Source organism: Capricornis sumatraensis, chromosome 2, assembly GCF_032405125.1.
Source record: "Capricornis sumatraensis isolate serow.1 chromosome 2, serow.2, whole genome shotgun sequence".
In the NCBI taxonomy this organism is placed as follows: Eukaryota; Metazoa; Chordata; class Mammalia; order Artiodactyla; family Bovidae; genus Capricornis; species Capricornis sumatraensis.
The window spans coordinates 141901051-141926300 of NC_091070.1; the positions used below are offsets into that span (position 1 = coordinate 141901051).

The 25250-nt window shown below is 40.5% G+C and overlaps 1 pseudogene; it reads left to right on the forward strand.

Moving 5' to 3' along the window:
* Nucleotides 1–4735: 4735 nt before the first annotated feature.
* The window catches only part of LOC138069513 (integrin beta-1-binding protein 1-like), a 117445-nt pseudogene continuing 96930 nt past the window's right edge, over nt 4736–25250 (forward strand).

The following is a 25250-nucleotide window of genomic DNA, read 5'->3' on the forward strand; positions in this document are numbered from 1 at the left end:
AAGGATTAATAGTATGGGTTTTCTTATCTAACAGTTTTTGCAAAAAATTGACTATATATATGGATAAATTAGCCTTCCTTATACAGAAGGGTCACCATCGTATTTTACAATTATCAGGATGTGAACCACACCAGACTGTTACTCAGTTAACAACTGCTCAAATATCTTGATGTTTACAATTTAATGAAAACTGGCAAATTTCTCTTGCCTCATATCCTGGTTCATTTTCTAATCGTTATCCATCATCTAAATTGATTGATTTTCTCTGGACTAATGCTATGATATCTCGTTCCCCAATTTCAGATGATCCAGTTAAGGGACTCACTATTTTTACAGATGCAAATAAAAATACTGCTGGATATTGGACCCCAGAAAGTTCCAAGGTTTTCCCCCACTAATTTTCTTCTGTAAAGCCCGCTGAATTGTGGGCTATCTATATAGTTTTGCAAGATTCTCCCCAACTTCCTATTAACACTGTTTCAGATTCTCGATATGCTGTTCTCTCTTGCCTACAGCTTCCCCATGTCTCCCTTCCACTGACCCTTAAAACAGCTATTGATAAATTGTTTTACCAAGTACAACAATTGCTCTTGCAATGTTCAGAGTTAATTTTCTTTACTCACATCTGTGCACATTCTGCCTTTCCTGGACCCTTATCATTCGGAAATGCTACAATTGATGCCTTACTTTATCCTATAGAAGCAGCAAAGCAAGAACATCTCTTACAACATACCAACTCCAAAGGGTTACAAAAATCTCATGCTATTACTCGAAAACAAGCTCAAAATATTGTTCGTTCTTGTTCCATATGTGCACCCTTTGCTTTGCCATTTACCCCACCAGGTGTCAACATAAGAGGACTACAAGCAAATCAGATATGGCAAATGGATGTAATTTACATTTCTTTCTTTGGACAACAAAAATGTGTGCATCATACTATAGATACTTGCACACATTTTCAATGGGCCACTGCATTACATTCTGAAAAAGCTGACACTGTTATTACTCATTTATTATCTTGTTTTGCAGTTATGGGATTACCAATTGAATTGAAAACTGATAATGCATCTGCTTACCAATCCACAAAATTAGCTCACTTTTTATCTCAATACCATATAACTCATACTTTTGGTATTCCTTATAATAGTCAAGGGCAAGTTATCATTGAAAGAGCTAATTGTACCTTGCATGATTATCTTGAAAAAAATAAAAAAGGGGGAACAAGAGAGATTTATGAAACCTAAAGATATTCTGAATAAAACCTTACTTACCTTAAATGTTTTGAATGTTTGGAGCAAGGAAAATCTATCAGCAACAGAGTTGCATTTTCAAGGGAAAGAAGAGGATAAGAAGATCTTGAATACACCTATTTGGTATAAAGATAAAGAGAAAGGTTGGATCCCAGCATCATTAATGTATTTGGGATGAGGGTATGCATTCATTTCTGTTGATAATTACAGGTTTTGCACCCCAGCAAGATTGATCAAAATCAACAATGGCTGATCCCCTTGTTCAAAAATTTGAAGAGCTTACTATGCAGAGAAGCCTTACTTCCTGTACAAGGGAAACAACACCTCCTACATGGGGTCAAATGAAGAGGTTGACCCAGGAAGCAGAGAAGACATTAATGAAGGTGGGGCAACCTCTGAATCCTACCAATCTTTTGCTTGCCATGATGGCAGTGGTAACATGTCAGGTAATCGGTGTATTGGCAAGTAATCATACATATTGGGCATACATACCTAATCCCCCATTAGTAACAGCAGTTTCCTGGGGGGGAACCAGAAGTGCAGGTATGTACTAATGAGACTGCCTTCTTTCCCCCACCAGCTTGTGGGGGAATAGAACAACTATCTCATCATAAACAACAACATAATATTAGTAATTTGACCATTGCAGTGGAAGGTATTCCTTTATGTATAGGGGGACACCCCTTTTGTCGGTCCACCAAGGAACATTCTCATTATTCTTATAATACATGAGGGGTAAAATATAATAATTACCATTTTGCTACTTTTACTGTGCTTGTTTCCACCAGGGGATTTAGCACCTCGACAGAACTGGTAGATATTCATAATGGAAAACACATGTCGCTATATCCTGTTAACTTTTTTGCTCCTTCTCTAGAATCTTTGGAGTGGGAATGTTGCTGAGGTCATCGACCCTTTAAAGTCATGAATTATTCTGGGGCCATCATTGTAGATTGGAGTCCAGATCATGGGCAATTCTTAGAAAAATGGTCAAATAAATCTTTTAGGTGGCATCGTGCAAATAGCACTTTGATGGGCAATGGTAATGAAACAGTTAAACGGCAGCAATTTGCACTTGTCCCTCCTCAATTACAATTGCAAGGATATCCACACATTCAAGGAGATATTTGGAAACTATGGGCAGTTTCTGGTAATCTCACTATCTGGTCAGGAAACTATACTTTGGACAGTGGTGACTCTTCAGGTCCATTCCATGTTAATTTACATGTTAATAAATCTTATTCTGCAATGGCATGTGAAAAATATCCTTTTGCATTGTTACATGGGAATTGGACCTGGGATGATACTGTGGGGCCTGTGTCATGTGATTATTGTAATCTAACTCAATGTGTAAATCAGTCTTGGTGGGAAGAATTTGAAAGACAAGACTTTAATTCTAATTTCTCGCTAGTAATTGTTAAGGCTCGGACAGAAGTATGGTTACCTATAAATCTGACTCAGCCATGGTCAGATTCTTCTGCTGTTTCTCATCTAGTAACCACTGTACAGACTTTGCTACACCCATTTCGACGTATGCTTGGTGTGGTCATTGCTTTGATTCTAGCAGTTGCATCAGTAACTGCAACGGCAGCAGTGGCAGGTCTTGCGTTACACCAAGGAATTCAAACAGCTGATTTTATTCGGGACTGGCATAAAGACTCTCATTTGTTATGGCAACAACAGCGAGATTTGGATGCCCAACTTGCTACCGACGTGCTCAATCTTCAACACACCATTTCCTGGCTTGGAGATCAATTGGCTGTTTTATCTACACGAAGTGTGTTGAAATGTGATTGGAATTCTTCTCAGTTTTGTATAACACCTGTACCATTTAACATGAGTGAAGGATGGGATAAAGTAAAACGATCCTTGACTGGGCATCAAAATCTCACTACGGAGATTATGGACCTGGAATGACAAATTTTGTCTACTTTTAGCAGGACTTTACCTGACATTACGGGGTCTGATTTGCTGAAAATTCTTCAAGAGGGAATGAATAACTTAAATCCATTAGGGCATGTATCCTCACTAATTGGGACTACTTTTGGGAACACTGTGTTTATATTACTTTTATGTTGTGTTGCTTTTCTAGTCTTCTGGCGATGGCGGAAAGGGAAACAACTAAAGCACGAAGCAGAGAAGATCCAGACCAAGCTACAATTTATAAAAGCAAATAAAAAAGGGGGAGATGAAGGGTTAATAGAGTAGCAGAGATGTGCCTGCAAACGGGTCTCTCTGCTTGGGCTGAGCGTCCTTGCAAAAGAGGCATTCTGCCAAAGAGTCTGGACACAGCCTTGAGTTTAGTGGTCCCTTGCAAACAAGGGAGCATTCCCTTCTTGAGATAAGAAGGAGATGAGGGCTTTGGGCAGACTCTGCAGTAGACAGGGATTTCACTCCCCTTTGCTGTAGGATAACATGTATGCACCTGTGCTGTGCTGAAAAGGCTTATTCATGCAGTCTGGAATTCTGCCTAGGGGGCTTTTATAATAAACGGCAATTAGTTTCTTGCCCAGTTCTGTTCCTCCGGCCAGAGTGTGTGTCTGTCTTTTGTGTGTGTCTTGTTTTATGTCATTTCACTTGTAATCTCCAACAGTCGTCCCCTTCTCCTCCTGCCCCCAATCTCTCCCAGCATCAGACTCTTTTCCAATGAGTCAACTCTTCACATGAGGTGTCCAAAGTACTGAAGCTTCAGCTTTAGCATCATTCCTTCCAAAGAAATCCCAGGGTTGATCTCCTTCAGAATGGACTGGTTGGATCTTCTTACAGTCCAAGGGACTCTCAAGAGTCTTCTCCAACATTGCAGTTCAAATGCATCAATTCTTCAGCACTCAGCCTTCTTCACAGTCCAACTCTCACATCCATACATGACCACAGGAAAAACCATAGCCTTGACTAGATGGACCTCAGTCGGCAAAGTAATATCTCTGCTTTCGAATATACTGTCTAGGTTGGTCATAACTTTTCTTCCAAGGAGTAAGCATCTTTTAATTTCATGGCTGCAATCACCATCTGGCGGCTGCGAGCCGGCTCACTAGGCCGCGGCGGCAGGCACAGCCGAGAGGAGCTACCCCATGTCCGAGGTCAGGGGCGGTGGCTGGGAGGAGACACCACGCGTCCGAGGTCAGGGTCCGTGGCAGAGAGGAGCTACCCCACGTCTGAGGTCAGTGGCGGCTGGGAGGAGACATCCCCTGTCTGAGGTCAGGGCAGCGGCCAGGAGGAGATACTCCACGTCTGAGGCCAGTGGCAGCTGGGAGGAGACACCCCACGTCTGAGATCAGGGGTGGCCAGGAGAAGCCACCTCACGCCCGAGGCCAGGGGCAGTGACCTTGAGGAGCCACCCCGAGCCTGAGGCCAGGGGCGGCAGCTGGGAGGAGCCACCCATGCTGAGGCCAGGGCCGGTGCCAGGGTGGAGCAACCCGAGGAATGGTGGCTGCGCAGGCACAGGAAGGCCTAGAGGAGGTATCCCATGTTGAAGGTCAGGAATGATGGCGGTAAGGAGATACCCCTCGTCCAGGGTAAGGAACAGCGGCTGTGCTTTGCTGGAACAGCCGTGAAGAGATACCCCACACCAAGGTAAGAGAAACCCAAGTAAGATGGTAAGTGTTGCAAGAGGGCATCAGAGGGCAGACACATACTACATTTCAAAAGCATCAATTCTTTGGTGCTCAGTTTTCTTCACAGTCCAACTCTCACATCCATACATGACCACTGGAAAAACCATAGCCTTGAATAGATGGACCTTTGTTGGCAAAGTAATGTCTCTGCTTTTCAATATGCTGTCTAGGTTGGTCATAATTTTCCATCCAAGGAGTAAGCGTCCTTTAATTTCATGGCTGCAATCACCATCTGCAGTGATTCTGGAGTCCAAAAAATAAAGTCTGACACTGTTTCCACTGTATGCCCATCTATTTCCCATGAAGTGATAGGACCAGATGCCATGATCTTTGTTTTCTGAATGTTGAGCTTTAAGCCAGCTTTTTCACTCTCCAATTTCACTTTCATCAAGGGGCTTTTTAGTTCCTCTTCACTTTCTGCCATAAGGGTGGTGTCATCTGCATATTTGAGGTTATTGATATTTCTCCCGGCAATCTTGATTCCATCTTGTGCTTCTTCCAGCCCAGCGTTTCTCATGATGTACTCTGCATAGAAGTTAAATAAGCAGGGTGACAGTATACAGCCTTGACATACTCCTTTTCCTATTTGGAACCAGTCTGTTGTTCCATGTCCAGTTCTAACTGTTGCTTCCTGACCTGCATACAGGTTTCTCAAGAGGCAGGTCAGGTGGTCTAGTATTCCCATCTCTTTCAGAATTTTCCACAGTATATTGTGATCCACACAATTAAAGGCTTTCGCATAGTCAAAAAAGCAGAAATAGATGTTTTTCTGGAACTCTCTTGCATTTTTGATGATCCAGCAGATATTGGCAGTTTGATCTCTGGTTCCTCTGCATTTTCTAAAACCAGCTTGAACATCTGGAATTTCATGGTTCATGTATTGCTGAAGGCTGGCTTGGAGAATTTTGAGCATTACTTTACTAATGGCAAACCAGTTCAGTATTCTTGCCTTGAGAATCCCATGAACAGTATGAAAAAGCAAAATGATAGGATAGTGAAAGAGGAACTCCCCAGGTCAGTAGGTGCCCAATATGCTACTAGAGATCAGTGGAGAAATAACTCCAGAAAGAATGAAGGGATGGAGCCAACGCAAAAATAATTTCCAGTTGTGGATGTGACTTGTGATAGAAGCAAGGTCTGATGCTGTAAAGAGCAATATTACATAGGAACCTGGAATGTCAGGTCCATGAATCAAGGCAAATTGGAAGTGATAAAACAGGAGATGGCAAGAATGAACGTCGACATTCTAGGAATCAGCGAACTAAAATGGATTGAAATGGGTGAATTTAACTCAGATGACCATTATATCTACTGCTGTGGGCAGGAATCCCTCAGAAGAAATGGAGTAGCCATCATGGTCAACAGAAGAGTCTGAAATGCAGTACTTGGATGCAGTCTCAAAAACAACAGAATGATCTCTGTTCATTTCCAAGGCAAACCATTCAATATCACAGTAATCCAAGTCTATGTCCCAATCAGTAATGCTGAAGAAGCTGAAGTCGAACGGTTCTATGATGACCTACAAGACCTTTTAGAACTAACACTCCAAAAAGATTTCCTTTTCATTATGGGGGACTGGAATGCAAAAGTAGGAAGTCAAGAAACACCTGGAGTAACAGGCAAATTTGGCCTGGGAAGCATAGTGGAATCTTACCAAATAGACTTTGCTGGTTTCTTCCCTTTCTATACACCTAGTTCATACTACACTTATCCATGGTGTTAGCTTGTTTCCTGAAATAGGTCCTCTATCTACATGTTTTAAGTGATAAGGGAAAAGGCCAAGCAAATTTCTCTCTGAGTCTTTTGGGCCTTGGTTGTTTTCTGCTGTAAAAAAGAAGCATGCCAAAGAGATATTTTGTTCCCCTACAGACCTCAGTTAATACTACTGATTTCCACAAAATGATTAAGGCAATGTATACATTTTTTTTTGGTTTGTTTTTGTTTTTGTTAGATTATTTCTGTTCAAAACAGGCTTGTTTGTTCAGATTGACAGGAAAGCTAGTAATTCAGTATTTTCATCAGTTCTCTAAGAATTCTCTAGGTTACTATTCAACATAATGCCTATTAATATAGTAGCACTTTTTGAATAGGTAGTTCATATCTTGTAGTATCTTTATTTTCCCTTCATCCTAAATCCTATTTTTTTAATCACTAATCAGGTTAATTTTATAATTTATAGAATACTGTTTCACGTTGAACTTTTTAGTAACATCTCTGAAATGTGTTCTACTTACAAAATTAAGCAAATGATGACTCACACATCATTTTTTGGTTTGAATTATTCAGTGTCTTCTTGAAAGAATTCATAATTCTTTTAGATAAGAATATGTGTGTGTGTGTATATATATATATATGAATAAAATGAAAATAACAGTAATAGCTGCAATTTACTTAGTGCTTGATTGATGTCTGGTACTATTCTTTGAAAGTGATTTAGTCCAATGCATTTTACACTCTTTCAGATACTACAAAGGAATCAAAGATAACTAGCAAAAAATCTAAGAATAAAGGCATTTTTGTATCTCTTTTGAAATCCACTGAAAACAACAAAAAGAATGAAGAACAAAATGAAATGCAGAAGTAAAAATACACAAAAAACTTTAGTCTTCAAGGAAATAAGAAAAGCTGAAAACAAAAATCAACCAATACTATCTAAAAATTACAGTGAAATCTGAACCAGAAAACTGAATTAATCTATATCTATATACCTATATCTAAATATGTCTCTTTTGCTATCTCTCTATTTATATTCAGTTTTTCCCTTTTGGGGAGGATAGATATAGAGATAGATTATAGATACAAATACAGATATCAACTCAAAAGATGTAGACTTCTATAAAAGTTTTAGTAACTACGTGTTTAATTTTAGAAGTCCTAAAGGAACTGTTTTAGAAATATCTGGAGAGTGGGATCAGGTCTGGAAAGATGTTAAATCACTTTAAAAGTTCACTTGAAGAGGGTAAAAAAGCAAGAAATGGAGCTGTGTCCAGAGTCCCCAAGATCACCCTGAGGCTTGATGATTTCCTTAAAGGACTTGCAGAACTCAAAAAATCTGTCAGTCTCACAGTTTATTATAACAAGTGGATATAGATCAAAATTAGCAAAGGAAAAGAGCACGTGGGGTGAAGTTCAGGAGAAACCAGGCTCAAGATTTCCTTGCCTTGTTGAGATACATGAGGACATGCTTCATTCTCTTAGCAATGATGTGTGACAACATTTGCAAAATCTTGCCCACAAAGAAAGCTGGCCACATGGAGTATATCATTAGGATATATTTACCTGATCAAACTGGTCAAAGTTGGCATGATCAAGACTTCAGGCATACAAAAACTCTACCAAGCAGAATATTACAAGGGTTCAGAAGCTCTTTTCCAGGAATCAGACAAGAGCAATTCCTCAAAGCAGACTTTTCTTGGGAATGTATAGGATTTGAGGAAACCTGTCCTGCTGTGTTGACGGTTTCCTGCTCAGTCCACATCCCTGACCCTTGGCCTAGGCTCTTGCAGAAAAATGATCACATTTTTGTGAGCATGTAATTTAGGTTAGTATGTATACAGCTGATATAGCAGTTCAGTTCAGTCGCTCAGTCGTGTCCGACTCTTTGCGACCCCATGAATTGCAGCACGCCAGGCCTCCCTGTCCATCACCATCTGCCGGAGTTCACTCAGACTCATGTCCGTTGAATCAGTGATGCCATCCAGCCATCTCATCCTCTGTTATCCCCTTCTACTCCTTCTCCCAATCCCTCCCAGCATGAGAATCTTTTCCAATGAGTCAACTCTTCGCATGAGTTGGCCAAAGTACCAGAGTTTCAGCTTTAGCATCATTCCTTCCAAAGAACATCCAGGGCTGATCTTCTTTAGAATGGACTGGTTGGGTGTCCTTGCAGTCCAAAGGACTCTCAAGAGTCTTCTCCAACACTACAGTTCAAAACCATCAATTCTTCGGTGCTCAGCTTTCTTCACAGTCCAACTCTCACATCCATACATGACCACAGGAAAAACCATAGCCTTGATTAGACGGACCTTAGTTGGCAAAGTAATGTCTCTGCTTTTGAATATGCTATCTAGGTTGGTCATAACTTTTCTTCCAAGGAGTAAGCGTCTTTTAATTTCATGGCTGCAGTCACCATCTGCAGTGATTCTGGAGCCCAAAAAAATAAAGTCTAACACTGTTTCCACTGTTTCCCCATCTATTTCCCGTGAAGAGATGGGACCAGATCCCATGATCTTCGTTTTCTGAATGTTGAGCTTTAAGTCAACTTTTTCACTCTCCATTTTCACTTTCATCAAGAAGATTTTCAGTTCGTCTTCACTTTCTGCCATAAGGGTGGTGTCATCTGCATATCTGAGGTGATTGATATTTCTCCCAGCAATCTTGATTCCAGCTTGTACTTCTTCCAGTCGAGCGTTTCTCATAATGTATTCTGCATATAAGATATAGCAGTAGTATCTGCATAAATACACAAAAAATTAGGAGGAGTAAGTGCAAAGTAGATTTAAAGAAAAAACTAATGTTCTCTCATGAGGCATATTTTCATAGTGATTTGACTATTCATTTCCTCTCTTGATATGCTGTTACTTTTACTGTGTGACAAATTTCAATGAACCGCTTAACATAGAATTTAGCTGACAGCTAGGTAAATCTAGTTTTTCCCTGGGCCAGTCATTGTCCATTGCTAATATATACTGAGGAGGCCTTAATTTGATCTCCCAATGCATTTGATTACAGTCTCAGTATTATCATTATATTTATACATATGAGGTAGTTGAACCTTACCAACAAAATCAGTGTTATACCATAATTCTGTATTGTCATGCACAGTTTCATTATAAAATAAATCAATAAGAATTAAAGAGACATCTACTACATCTTCCCACAGGATTTGTCCTTGTCCATACACAATAAAATTCAATGGACAAGAGTCACTACAATTGATCATGATTTGATTATTTCTGAGTTCAGGTAGATTGAGGATAAAGTCAGTCACCTTGTTCTAATTCATGGGCTTGTGCTGAGACTGGTTTCATTGGGTGCTACAATATAGCAGGGTTTATCGCCGAAGAATTGATGCGTTTGAACTGTGGTGTTGGAGAAGACTCTTGAGAGTCCCTTGGACTGCAAGGAGATCCAGCCAGCCCATTCTGAAGGAGATCAACCCTGGGATTTCCTTGGAAGGAATGATGCTAAAGCTGAAGCTCCAGTACTTTGGTGACATCATGCGAAGTGTTGACTCATTGGAAAAGACTCTGATGCTGGGAGGGATTGGGGGCAGGAGGAGAAGGGGACCATCCAGGATGAGATGGCTGGATGGCATCACGGACTCGATGGTCGTCAGTCTGAGTGAACTCTGGGAGATGGTGATGGACAGGGAGGCGTGGCATGCTGCTATTCATGCGGTCGCAAAGAGTCGGACACGACTGAGCAACTGAACTGAACTGAACTGCTCTCCTTCTCACACGAGAACATGGGTATTTTTCAAAATAGTTCCCGTTCCTGATAACTATACTATCAGTTCAGTGCAGTTCAGTTTCTCAGTCGTGTCCGACTCTTTGCAACCCCATGAATTGCAGCACGCCAGGCCTCCCTGTCCATCACCAACTCCCGGAGTTCACTCAGACTCATATCCGTCAAGTCAGTGATGCCATCCAGCCATCTCATCCTTGTCATCCCCTTCTCCTCCCCAATCCCTCCCAGCATCAGAGTCTTCTAATGACTCAACTCTTTGCATGAAGTGGCCAAAGTACTGGAGCTTCAGCTTTAGCATCATTCCTTCCAAAGAAATCCCAGGGCTGATCTCCTTCAAAATGGACTGGTTGGATCCCCTTGCAGTCCAAGGGACTCTCAAGAGTCTTCTCCAACACCACAGTTCAAAAGCATTAATTCTTCGGCACTCAGCTTTCTTCACAGTCCAACTCTCACATCCATACATGACCACAGGAAAAAATATAGCCTTGACTAAATGAACCTTTGTTGACAAAGTAATGTCTCTGCTTTTCAATATGCTATCTATGTTGGTCATAACTTTCTTTCCAAGGACTAAGTGTCTTTTAATTTCATGGCTGCAGTCACCATCTACAGTGATTTTGGAGCCCCAAATAATAAAGTCTGACACTGTTTCCCAATCTGTTTCCCATGAAGTGATGGGACCAGATGCGATGATCTTAATTTTCAAGCCAACATTTTCATACTCCTCTTTCAGTTTCATCAAGAGGCTTCTTAGTTCCTCTTCACTTTCTGCCATAAGGGTGGTATCATCTGCATATCTGAGGTTACTGAGATTTCTCCCAACCATCTTGATTCCATCTTGTGCTTCTTCCAGCCCAGCGTTTCTCATGATGTACTCTGCATAGAAGTTAAATAAGCAGGTTGACAATATACAGCCTTGACATACTCCTTTTCCTATTTGGAACCAGTCTGTTGTTCCATGTCCAGTTCTAACTGTTGCTTCCTGACCTGCATACAGGTTTCTCAAGAGGCAGATCAGGTGGTCTGTTATTCCCATCTCTTTCAGAATTTTCCACAGTTTATTGTGATCCACATAGTCAAAGGCTTTGGCATAATCAATAAAGCAGAAATAGGTGTTTTTTTTCTGGAACTCTCTTGCTTTTTTGATGATCCAGTGGATGCTGGCAATTTGATCTCTGGTTCCTCTGCCTTTTCTAAAGCCATCTTGAACATCTGGAGATATGAATATCTCAAGGTGGAGAGGTCTGACAGAATGTGGTCCGCTGGAGAAGGGAATGGCAAACCACTTCAGTATTCTTGCCTTGAGGACCCCATGACCAGTATGAAAAGGCAAAGTATAGGATACTGAAAGAGGAACTCCTCAAGTCAGTAGGTGCCCAATATACTACTGGAGATGAGTGGAGAAATAACTCCAGAAAGAATGAAGGATGGAGCCAAAACAAAAACAATACCCAGTTGTGGATGTGACTTGTGATACAAGCAAGGTCTGATGCTATAAAGGACAATATTGCATAGGAACCTGGAATGTTTGGTCCATGAATCAAGGCAAACTGGAAATGGTGAAACAGGAGACGGCAAGAGTGAATGTCAACTTTTTAGGAATCATTGAACTTAAATGGACTGGAATGGGTGAATTTAACTCACATGACCATTATATCTACTACTACGGGTAGGAATCCCTCAGAAGAAATGGAGTAGCCATCATGGTCAACAAAAGAGTCTGAAATGCAGTACTTGGATGGAATATCATAAACGACAGAATGATCTCTGTTCGTTTCCAAGGCAAACCATTCAATATCACAATAATCCAAGCCTGTGCCCCAGCCAGTAATGCTGACGAAGCTGAAGTTAAACAGTTCTATGAAGACCTACAAGACCTTTTAGAATTAACACCCAAAAGAGATGTCCTTTTCATTATAGGAGACTGGAATGCAAAAGTAAGAAGTCAACACCTAGGGTTACAGGCAAGTTTGGCCTTGGAATATGGAATGAAGTAGGGCAAAGCCTAATAGAGTTTTGCCAAGAGAATGCACTGTTCATAGAAAACACCTTCCAACAACACAAGAGAAGACTCTACACATGGACATCACCAGATGGTCAACACTGCAATCAGATTGATTATATTCTTTTGCAGCCAAAGACGGAGAAGCTCTATATAGTCAGCAAAAACAAGACCAGGAGCTGACTGTGGCTCAAATCATGAGCTCCTTATTGCCAAATTCAGACTAACATATATGGATAACCTATATATATGTGTGTGTGTGTGTGTGTGTGTGTGTGTGTGTACATACACACATCTTTTGACTGTGTGGATCACGACAAACTGTGGAAAATTCTTAACAAGATGGGAATACCAGACTACCTGACCTGCCTCCTAAGAAATCTGTATGCAGGTCAAGAAGCAACAGTTCAAACCAGATATGGACCAGCAGACTCTGTGAGCCCACAGACTGCAGTCCACCAGGTTCCTCTGTCCTTGGAATTTTCTTGGCAAGAATACTGGAGCGGATTGCCATTTCCTGCTGCAGACGATCTTCCTGATCCATAGATCCAACCTAAATCTCTTGCACCTCCTGCACTGGCAGGCAGATTCTTTACCACTGCACCGCTTGGGAAGTCCGTGAAAAAGTTGCATCTATATCTATATCTATATACATGTTTGTGTAACAATCACTTTGCTACACAGGAGAAACTAACACAACATTGTAAATCAATTATAATTTAACATTTTTAAAAAATGTGCTTCTGTTGCTACCTGCTTCTATTTTCCTCTAGGGACTCAGGCTCTTTTTATCCATTCTATCATTAAGCTCATAAAACAATTATATTATTCAGATGTTATTTTCCAGTCTTACTGAGAAGGAAACCAAAGCTTCAGTTACTCAACCAAGGTAACAAAGATAGTAAATGGCAAAAATGCAATTCCGAACTAATTTCAAACCCACTTTCTATTTTTTATAAATAGATACCTAAGGATATTCTAGGAAATCTCCACAAGGTCAAAAAACAAACAAACAACAACAACAAAAACAAGACAATAATACCTATGTTTTATCTGTTTAAAATCTATGAGGCTGTTTCAGATGTTCCTATGAGTCATCTTCAGAGTCTTAAACTGGCCCAGACCTGAGGAAAATCATTAGACGGATTTTTATGTGTGTGTGTGTGTGTGTGTGTGTGTGTGTGTGTGTGTGTGTGTGTTTTAACAAGTCTCTAGCTTCTTATTTAAGTCCCTTTCCTATCCAGGAATAGGAAGTACCTGCTTTATCCCTAAGCAACTTGCATTGTGGTTTAGATCTGCCCTTTTCTTCTTGGCCAACCATATTCTCAATTCAAGAAATAAAAATTAATCAGACAATATAAATGGTTGATATAAGCTTACAGTCTTAACTTTGCAAGAAATATTTACATTTGAACTCTATAAAACCTCAAGATAAACAAATTTGTAGTAGAATCACTAATTAGTGATTTGCACAAAAAAGATATTCCAGGATGGGTAACAGCAATTCTTAACAGAGATCAGAATGGGCATAATTCAGTATACCACTAAATTTTTGCCTAAAGAAAAATGAACAGTTAACACTGGGTTATCCTTTGGGTACCTCAGTATTCTGATGATAGCATTTTGGCAAGTCTGAAAGTATTTCAAATGCAAAATAAATAACTGATTCAAAAATTGATGTGAAATTATGCCACCAAAATAATAACTAATCTGAGTATCCCAGGAATATATTAATTGGCTTTCTTAACGCTTATGTCCATGAAAGAATCAATTTTAGGTCTACATCTTCTGGAATATAGAACAGTCTTTCTATTAATAATATTATACAACCCTGCCACATTTACATAAAGGAGCATAACAGAAAAAATCATGTGAGTCAGCTGCTACTGCTGCTAAGTCGCTTCAGTCGTGTCCAACTCTGTGCGACCCCATAGACAGCAGCCCACCAGGCTCCTCTGTCCCTGGGATTCTCCAGGCAAGAACACTGGAGTGGGTTGCCATTTCCTTCTCCACTGCATGAAAGTGAAAAGTGAAAGTGAAGTCTCTCAGTCGTGTCTGACTCTTCACGACCCCATAGACTGCAGCCTACCAGGCTCCTCCGCCCATGGGATTTTCCAGGCAAGAGTACTGGAGTGGGGTGTCATTGTCTTCTCCAATGTGAGTCAGCTAGACAGTTTCAAATATGAAATGCAAAGAAAATTTTGAGTGGTGTCTAGACCTAGCAGCAGCAGTGTTAAAAGAAGTAGCATCAAAGAAGTGTTACATCTTGTCAGTTTTATCTTTCTAGTTAACTGGCATTCTGTTGACCACAATAGGTAATTCTATAGCTCTGACCAGCAAAATTATATTTAAATACTCACCCAACACATCATTTGATAAGAAGTGAAAATGTTCCATTGTTCTTATTTACTATATATTTACCTTGTCTTTTATTTCAAATGAATGTTAGGTGCCCAAAATGATACTTGTGACTTTTTACAATGTCAAACAGCAGCATGAAGCCGAGTAGCCTCACACTACACCAGGCTTCCCAACAGAGTTTCTGATGACTATTAATGAGGTTGTTGTCCCTGCCCTAACTTCCAGTTTTCTGAAATCATTTACAGGATATCTCACAGTCTGATCATTCATGCCAGTGATTGCACAGAGAAGATTATAGGAATACTGCTATCTGCTGTCTAACCAGTAATTAAACTCTCTTAAAAATGAATAGTGCTTTTCTAATTGTTTCTCCAGAGGTTTCATGATCAACATATGTTCTTTTAAGGAGGAGCTCATCTTTCATCAACACCTAAATTCACACCAAGGCTCAGTGGCTTTTTTTCAATTGGATGCCTGCACATTATATCATCAGTCATCCTGGCATAGTAGCAGTGGTGGAAAAGAGGCATTAACTTGTCACAGTGTGATTCAGGAAGGAATGTAGCTTTCAAAGGAGCTTCAGCTTGGTTACCAGATAAGAACTATAAAGTGTGTGGGTTGTGTGTATGTGTGTATACAAATATGTGCCAAACAGGGCCTTAAAATTCACACTGACAGGAAATCTCTATCTGAAAAACGTCTTGGAGCAGAGATAAATTTTTAAGTATCTTAAAGTTTTACTAACAAGGCTCATTCCTTGTTTCATATTCCACCCTTCTCTTGTTTAGCACATTCCTATGCACATGGGAGCCCTGGGCTAATTCCTATTGTTTATACACAGACAAGAAAAATGGTCTGACAGACAAGTAATAATAATTCTACAAAGGTGGCCTAAAGTGTGCATGCAATGCAGAAAATTCTCCCTGGCTCATGTAAAAACAGTATCTATTGCTATTTCAGTCTAGATCATAGGACATTTTTATTCTATGATCATCAGAATATAGTGAACTGCAAATGGGTGTCACTTGAATCCAGTTTTGATGCACTTGTTAACTGGCACAATTTGTTTATTTTTTAGTAATTTTATTGGAGTATAGTTTCTTTATATGTTGTGTTAGTTTCTGCTGTCCAGTAAAGTTAATCAGCTACATGCTTAAATATATTCCCTCTTTTTTGGATTTCCTTCCCATTTAGGTCACTACAGAACATTCAGTAGAGTTTCCTGGGCTATATAGATTGGCATTAGTTATCTGTTTTATAAATAGTATCAATAGTGTAGGTATGTCAATACCAATCTTCCAATTCCTCCCACCCAATCCCTTTTCTCCCCTCATTATCCATACATTTGTTCTCTATGTCTGTGTCTCTATTCCTGCTTTGCAAATAAGATCATCTATACCATTTTTCTGGAGTGGTGAGTGGCCAAGAGGAGATAACCCATGTCCAAAGACAATGGCGGTGGTGGTGAGGAGATATCCCACATTCAAGGTAAGGAACAGTGGTTGTGCTTTGCTGGAGCAGCCATGAAGAGATACTCTGCATCCAAGGTAAGAGAAATCCCTGTAAGACGGTAGGCGCTGAGAGAGAGCATCAGAGGGCAGGCAGACTGAAACCACAATCACAGAAAACTAACCAATCTAATCACATGGACCACAGCCCTGTCTAACTCAATAAAACTAACCCATGCCATGTAGGACCACACAAGATGGACGGGTCATGGTGGAGAGTTCTGACAAAATGTGGTCCACTGGAGAATGGAATGGCAAACCACTTAGTATTCTTGCCGTGAGAACCCCATGAACAGTATGAAAAGGCAAAAAGATAGAACACTAAAAGATTAACTCCCCAGTCGGTAGGTACCCAATATGCTGCTGGAGATCAGTGGAGAAATAACCCCAGACAGAATGAAGAGACATAGTCAAAGCAAGAACAATACCCAGTTGTGGATGTGACTGGTGATAGAAGCAAGGTCTGATGCAATAAAGAGCATTATTGCATAGGAACCTGAAATGTTAGGTCCATCAGTTCAGTTCAGTTCAGTCGCTCAGTCGTGTCCAACTCTTTGCGACCCCATGAATTGCAGCACGCCAAGCCTCCCTGTCCAGCACCAACTCCCAGAATTCACTCAGACTCACGTCCATCGGGTAGTGATGCCATCCAGCCATCTCATCTTCTGTCGTCCCCTTCTCCTCCTGCCCCCAATCTCTCCCAGCATCAAAGTCTTATTCCAATGAGTCAACTCTTCGCCTGAGGTGGCCAAAGTACTGGAGTTTCAGCTTTAGCATCATTCCTTCCAAAGAAATCCCAGGGCTGATCTCCTTCAGAATGGACTGGTTTGAATCAAGGCAAACTGGAAGTGGTGAAACAGGAGATGGCAAGAGTGAACATCGACATTTTAGGAATCAGCAAACTAAAATGGTCTGGAATGGGTGAATTTAACTCAGATGATTATTATATCTACTACTGTGGGCAGCAATCCCTTAGAAAAAATGGAGTAGCCCTCATAGTCAAGAAAAGAGTCCAAAATGCAGTACTTGGATGCAATCTCAAAAACATCAAAATGATCTCTGTTCATTTCTAAGGCAAACTTTCAATATCACAGTAATCCGAGGCTATACTCCCACCAGTAATCCTGAAGAAACTGAAGCTGAATGGTTCTATGAAGACTGGCAAGACTTTTTAGAACTAACACTCAAAAAGATGTCCTCTTCATTATAGGGGACTGGAATGCAAAAGTAGGAAGTCAAGAAACACCTGGAGTAACAGGCAAATTTGGCCTTGGAGTACAGAATGAAGCAGGGCAAAGGCTAATAGAGTTTTGCCAAGAGGACTGGTGATAGCAAACACCCTCTTCCAACAACACAAGAGAAGACTCTACACATGGATGTCATCAGATGGCAAACACTGCAATCAGATTGATTATATTCTTTGCAGCCAAAAATGGAGAAGCTCTATACAGTCAGCAAAACAAGATGAGGAGCTGACTGTGGCTCAGATAATGAATTCCTTATTTGTCAAATTCAGACTTAAATTGAAGAAAGTAGGGGAAACTGCTAGACCATTCAGGTATGACTGAAATCAAATCCCTTATAATTATACAGTGGAAGTGAGAAATAGATTTAAGGGACTAGATCTGATAGATGAAGTGCCTGATGAACTATGGATGGAGGTTTGTGACACTGTACAGGAGATAGGGAGCAAAACCATCCCCAAGGAAAAAAAAAATGCGAAAAAGAAAAATGGCTCTGAGGAAGTCTTACAAATAGCTGTGGAAAAAAGAGAAGTGAAAAGCAAAGGGGAAAAAGGAAGATATACCTATTTGAATGCAGAGTTCCAATAAGAGCAAGGAGAGACAAGAAAGCCTTCCTCAGTGATAAGTGCAAAGAAAGAGAGGAAAACAATAGAATGGGAAAGACTAGTGATCTCTTCAAGGAAATTAGAGATACCAAGGGAACATTTCATTCAAAGATGGGCTCAGTAAAGGACAGAAATGGTACGGACATAACAGAAGCAGAAGATATTAAGAAAAGATGGCAAGAATACACAGGGGAACTGTACAAAAAAGATCTTCATGACCCAGAAGATCACGATGACATCACCAGTCACCTAGAGCCAGACATCCTGGAATGTGAAGTCAAGTGGGCCTTAGGAAGCATCACTAGTGGAGGTGATAAAATTCCAGCTGAGTTATTTCGAATCCTAAAAGATGATGCTATGAAAGTGCTGCACTCAATATGCCAGGAAATTAAAAAACTCAGCAGTGACCACAGGACTGGAAAAGGTCAGTGTTCATCACAAAATTAAAGAAAGGCAATGCCAAAGAATGCTCAAACTACTGCACAATTACACTCATCTTACACGCTAGTAAAGTAATGCTCAAATTCTCCAAGCCAGGCTTCAGCAATACATGAACCATCAGCTTCCAGATGTTTAAGCTGGTGAACATTTAGAAAAGGCAGAGGAACCAGAGATCAAATTGCCAACTTATGCTGGATCACTGAAAAAGCAAGAGAGTTCCACAAAAACATCTATTTCTGCTTTATTGACAATGCCAAAGCCTTCGACTGTGGATCACAATAAACTGTGGAAAATTCTGAAAGAGATGGGAATACCCAGAGGTCAGTCCTGAGTGTTCATTGGAAGGACTGATGCTAAAGCTGAAACTCCAATACTTTGGCCACCTCATGGGAAGAGCTGATTCATTTCAAAAGACTTGTTGCTGGGAAAGATTGAAGGCATGAGGAGAAGGGGACTATAGAGAATGAGATGATTGGATGGCAATACCGACTCAATGGACTGTGTGCCTGGGACAATTCACTTAAGATTTCTGTGTCTCTGTTCCTCTCACTTTAAGTTAGGAATAAAAGCAAGTTGATCTGCTAGTGCTATTAGGGGGTTACAATTTTTTCTTGGGTATAATTCATACAATTCATAGTGTTTGAAATCACCAACGGGAAGCAAACATAACCTGTGTAGGTTATTTTATTAAAGTAATAACTAATGCTTTTTCTTTTTCTTGTTACTGATGTATACATTTTGGCTGTGGGGAGGTAGGTGTTTTGTGTTGAATTCTGTCCTCAAAAAGGATACATTGAAATCCTAATCCTAAGTACTTCAGAATATGACCTTATTCAGAATTAGTATCTTTTCAGATTTAATTAGTTAAGATGAGATCATACTGGAGTAGGTTAATAATTCCATATGACTGAAGTCCTGCTAACAAAAGGGGAAGCAACACAGGGAAGAGAGTAATGAGAGGAGGATGGAGGCAGAGATTGGATGTATATTGGTTGTTTCAAACCGAGGAACATCTGGGGCTACTGGAAACTGTGAGAGGTGAGGAATTCTCCCCTACAGATGTTAGAAAGAGCTTGGCCCTGCCAACAGCTTGAGTTTGGACTTCCAGACTCCAGTATGGTGAGACAATAAGTTTCTGTTGTGATGAACCACACAATTTGTGGTACTTTGTTACCGGCAGTCCTAGAGTGCTAAGATAGGAGGTTTAGCATTTATATTTTTAGAGGTCTAAAAAGATCAGTTTTCATTCCAATCCCAAAGAAAGTCAGTGCCAAAGAATGCTCAAACTACCACATAATTGCATTCATCTCACATGCAAGTAAAGTAATTCTCAAAATTCTCCAAACCAAGCTTCAGCAATACATGAACCGTGAAGTTCCAGATGTTCAAGCTGGTTTGAGATAAGGCAGAGAAACCAGAGATCAAATCGCCAACATCCACTGGATAATCAAAAAAAACAGAGAGTTCCAGAAAAACATCTACTCTGCTTTATTACCTATGCCAAAGCCTTTGACTGTTGGAGAGGCTCTTGAGAGTCCCTTGGACTGCAAGATCCTACCAGTCCACTTTAAAGGAGATCAGTCCTGGGTGTTCATTAGAAGGAATGAGGTTAAAGCTGAAACTCCAGTACTTTGGCCACCTCATGAGAAGAGTTGACTCATTGGAAAATACTCTGATGCTGGGAGGGATTGGGGGCAGGAGGAGAAGGAGATGACAGAGGATGAGATGGCTGGATGGCATCACCGACTCGATGGACATGAGTTTGGGTAAACTCTGGGAGTTGGTGATGGATGGGAAGGCCTGGTGTGCTGCGATTCATGGGGTCACAAAGAGTCAGACACGACTGAGCGACTGAACTGAACAGAAAGTTATGCTAGTGTCACAGATGGTAAAGAATATGCCTGCAATGCAGGACACCTAGTTTTGATCCCTGGGTCAGGAAGATCCCCTGGAGAAAGTAATGGCAACCCGCTCCAGTATTCCTGCCTGGAGAATTCCACGGATAGAGGAGCCTGGCAGTCTACAGTCCATGGGGTCACAAATAATCGAACATGACTGAGCAACAAAAATAAAGTTATTTAAATCATCACAGAGATGCAGTGTTGCAGCCTGGCAGAGTAGAGATCAGAACCTGCCCCATGACTGGAGGGTGTGGCAAATGGCACCCTCATGACTGTCCTAGTAAGCATGCCGAATGGACATCCTTGGAGGGGACATGCTCTCTGCTCCACTTCACTGCCTACCCTGCCATCCATCCCCATGGAAACAAAACAAGTTATTGCTGATCAATAGGAGAAGGCAATGGCAACCCACTCTAGTACTCTTGCCTGGAGAATCCCAGGGATGGGGGAGCCTGGTGGGCTGCCATCTATGGGGTCACACAGAGTTGGGCATGACTGAAGCGATTTAGCAGCAGCAGCAGCAGCAGAGACCTAACTTTACTCTCTCTTTATGGTGTGCTAATCAAACTCCCCAGTATTGCTATTCCCTAATATCCCATGTGACTTCTGCCAATAAAAGTGTGGGCTGAAAGGAACCATTTTGTCTTCCTACCATGGAGAGCAGGAGGGCCCCCTGACTCCTCACTTGCCAAATTATATGTGTCTGTTTTTTCATTACACACTTGTCCCCTTTTCAGGGGGCAATGCAGTAGTAATATCAGAACTTATTGTATTTCAGTTCTTCAATGCTATTTTTTTAACATGATGATAAATCAACTTGCTAGAGTTTCACTAGTTTGTTTTCCACATCTTTCTGGAATACCATACATTTTTAAAGATGCATAGCATCGGATTTTATAAAATGTAGACAGTGGTCTCTTTTATTTTAACTGTTGTTGTTCAATTACTCAGTCATGTCCAACTCTTCGCAGCATGCAAGGCTTCCCTGTCCTTCACTATCTCCTGGGGTTTGCTCAAACTCATGTCCATTGATTCAGTGATGCCATCCAACTATCTTATCCTTTGTTGCCCTCTTCTCCTGCCCTCAGTCTTTCCCAGCATCAAGGTCTCTTCCAGTGAGTTGGCTCTTTGCATCTGGTGGCCAAAATATTGGCTTTTCACCCTTATCATCAGTCCTTCCAATGAATGTTCAAGATTGATTTCCTTTAGGATTGACTTGTTTGATCTTGAAGTCCAAGGGACTCTCAAGAGCCTTCTCCAATACCACAGTTCAAAAGCATCAATTCTTTGGTGTTCAGCCATCTTTATGATACAACTCTCACATCGGTACAGCTACTAAAAAACCATAGCTTTGACTATATGGACCTTTGTCAGCAAAATATTATATTTGTGAAAGGCTGTGATCTTTTTCATTCAAAATTATATATTATTACATATTTTGTTTTATTCTCTTTTTGCAGTAGTATTCATTTTTCCCTTTAAAATTGTATTTAATAATAGTAAAAAATAAACAATAAATTTACAGTTACAATCATTAACCAGCAAATAATTCAGTAGTAATATATATATTTATGGTATTTCTTATATTTGGCTATTTTATTGAACTTTTCAAAATTCTTTTGCATTGTTTTATATGGTACTTTACTTTTCATTTTTTCTTGTCATTTATTTTTACTGAGGTAAAATTTGCTTAAAATAAAATAAAATTTAAAAATGAAATACAGTGACTTTAGTTAATTATTTACATATCTACTTCATCACAGAATTTAGAATTTTTATGAATTTTTCTCTTTAGGAAGTCATATTTATAAATGTTGTAGACTTTATGGACATTACCTAAATATTTTTTATATATTATTGTCATTGATATCCATATGAAAATCATCCTAATAATATCTATCTCAAAACAGAAAATTTTTCATCAGCATAGTTGATGATTTGTTGATTCATTTAAAGGAAAACTTTCTTTTTTTAACTTTTAAAAATCAACTTTACTGAGGTAGAGTTTATGCACAATATGCTTGCTAAGTGACTTCACTCTGGCCCAACTCTTTGCAACCCCACGGACGGTAGCCCACCAGTCTGTGTCAGGAGCCACGTTAGGCATTACTGACAAAATGGAAGCATGGCCCCAACCCCATCTCCTCATCTTGCAGGCACAGCCCTGAATGAAAGAGTTAGGCCTTGTGATTCTGACTTATTCTTTCCTTTCTTCAGTTGAGTTGGCTGGAAAGAATGTTAAGGTGCTTGAGAGAAGCATGAGAAAGCAAAAAACCTTCTGCAGTTGTGCCCAGAAAATAATCGATAAAGTAACCGTTCACATTTGTTCAAGGATCTTTACAAAGAATGTTCCAGAATGAGCAAGTAGGCCGCAGCTTGAGGCCATGGGAATAATTGTTTTCTGAAAACTGTTTGTGAGGGAAATATTTATGGCAAAAGAAGTTTGTTGAGTTTCAGTTCAGTTCAGTTGCTCAGTCGTGTCTGACTCTGCGACCCCATGAATTGCAGCACGCCAGGCCTCCCTGTCCAGCACCAACTCCCGGAGTTCACTCAGACTCACGTCCATTGAGTCAGTGATGCCATCCAGCCATCTCATCCTTGGTCATCCCCTTCTCCTCCTGCCCCCAATCCCTCCCAGCATCAGGGTCTTTTCCAATGAGTCAACTCTTCACATGAGGTGGCCAAAGTACTGGAGTTTCAGCTTTAGCATCAGTCCTTCCAAAGGAATCCCAGGGCTGACCTCCTTCAGAATGGACTGGTTGGATCTCCTTGCAGTCCAAGGGACTCTCAAGAGTCTTCTCCAACACCACAGTTCAAAAGCATCAATTCTTTGGTGCTCAGCCTTCTTCACAGTCCAACTCTCACAACCATACGTGACCACAGGGAAAATCATAGCCTTGACTAGACAGACCTTAGTCTGCAAAGTAATGTCTCTGCTTTTGAATATGCTATCTAGGTTGGTCACAACTTTTCTTCCAAGGAGTAAGCGTCTTTTAATGTCATGGCTGCAGTCACCATCTGCAGTGATTTTGGAGCCCCCCAAAATAAAGTCTGACCCTGTTTCCACTGTTTCCCCATCTATTTCCCATGAAGTGATGGGACCAGATGCCATGATCTTTATTTTCTGAATGTTGAGCTTTAAGCCAAATTTTTCACTCTCCACTTTTACTTTAATCAAGAGGATTTTTAGTTCCTCTTCACTTTCTGCCATAAGGGTGGTGTCATCTGCATATCTGAGGTTATTGATATTTCTCCTGGAAATCTTGATTCCAGCTTGTGTTTCTTCCAGTCCAGCGTTTCTCATGGTGTACTCTGCATATAAGTTAAATAAGCAGGGTGACAATATACAGCCTTGATGTACTCCTTTTCCTATTTCGAACCAGTCTGTTCCATGTCCAGTTCTAACTGTTGCTTCCTGACCTGCATACAGATTTCTCAAGAGGAAGGTCAAGTGGTCTGGTATTCCCATCTCTTTCAGAATTTTCCACAGTTCGTTGTGATCCACACAGTCAAAGGCTTTGGCATAGTCAATAAAGCAGAAATAGATGTTTTTCTGGAACTCTCTTGCTTTTTCCATGATCCAACAGATATTGGCAATTTGATCTCTGGTTCGTCTGCCTTTTCTAAAACCAGTTTGAACATCAGGAAGTTCATGGTTCACATATTGCTGAAGCCTGGCTTGGAGAATTTTGAGCATTACCTTACTAGCATGTGAGATGAGTGCAATTGTGTGGTAGTTTGACCATTCTTTGGTGTTGCCTTTCTTTGGGATTGGAATGAAAACTCACCTTTTCCAGTCCTGTGGCCACTGCTGAGTTTTCCAAATGTGCTGGCATATTGAGTGCAGCACTTTCACAGCATCAGCTTTCAGAATTTGAAATAGCTCAACTGGAATTCCATCACCTCCACTAGCTTTGTTCGTAGTGATGCTTTCTAAGGCCCACTTGACTTCACGTTCCAGCATGTCTGGCTCTAGATGAGTGATCACACCATCATGATTATCTGGATCATGAAGATCTTTTTTGTACAGTTCTGTGTATTCTTGGCACCTCTTCTTAATATCTTCTGCTTCTGTTAGGTCCATACCATTTCTGTCCTTTATCGAGACCATCTTTGCATGAAATGTTCCCTTGGTATCTCTAATTTTCTTGAAGAGATCTCTAGTCTTTCTCATTCTGTTCTTTTCCTCTATTTCTTTGCATTGACCGCTGAAGAAGGCTTTCTTATCTCTCCTTGCTATTCTTTGAAACTCTGCATTCAGATGCTTATATCTTTCCTTTTCTCCTTTGTTTTTCACCTCTCTTCTTTTCACAGCTATTTGTAAGGCCTTCCCAGACAGCCATTTTGCTTTTTTGCATTTGTTTTCCATGGGGATGGTCTTGATCCCTGTCTCCTGTACAATGTCACAAACCTCATTCCATAGTTCATCAGGCATTCTATCTATGAGATCTAGGCCCTTAAATCTATTTCTCACTTCTACTGTATTACCATAAGGGATTTGATTTAGGTCATACCTGAATGGTATAGTGGTTTTCCTTATTTTCTTCAATTTAAGTCTGAATTTGGTAATAAGGAGTTCATGATCTGAGCCACAGTCAGCTCCTGGTCTTGTTTTTGCTGACTGTATAGAGCTTCTCTATCTTTGGCTGCAAAGAATATAATCAGTCTTATTTCGGTGTTGACCATCTGGTGATGTCCATGTGTAGAGTCTTCTCTTGTGTTGTTGGAAGAGGGTGTTTGCTATGACCAGTGCATTTTCTTGGCAAAACTCTGTTAGTCTTTGCCCTGCTTCATTCCACATTCCAAGGCCAAATTTGCCCATTACTCCAGGTGTTTCTTTACTTCCCACTTTCAC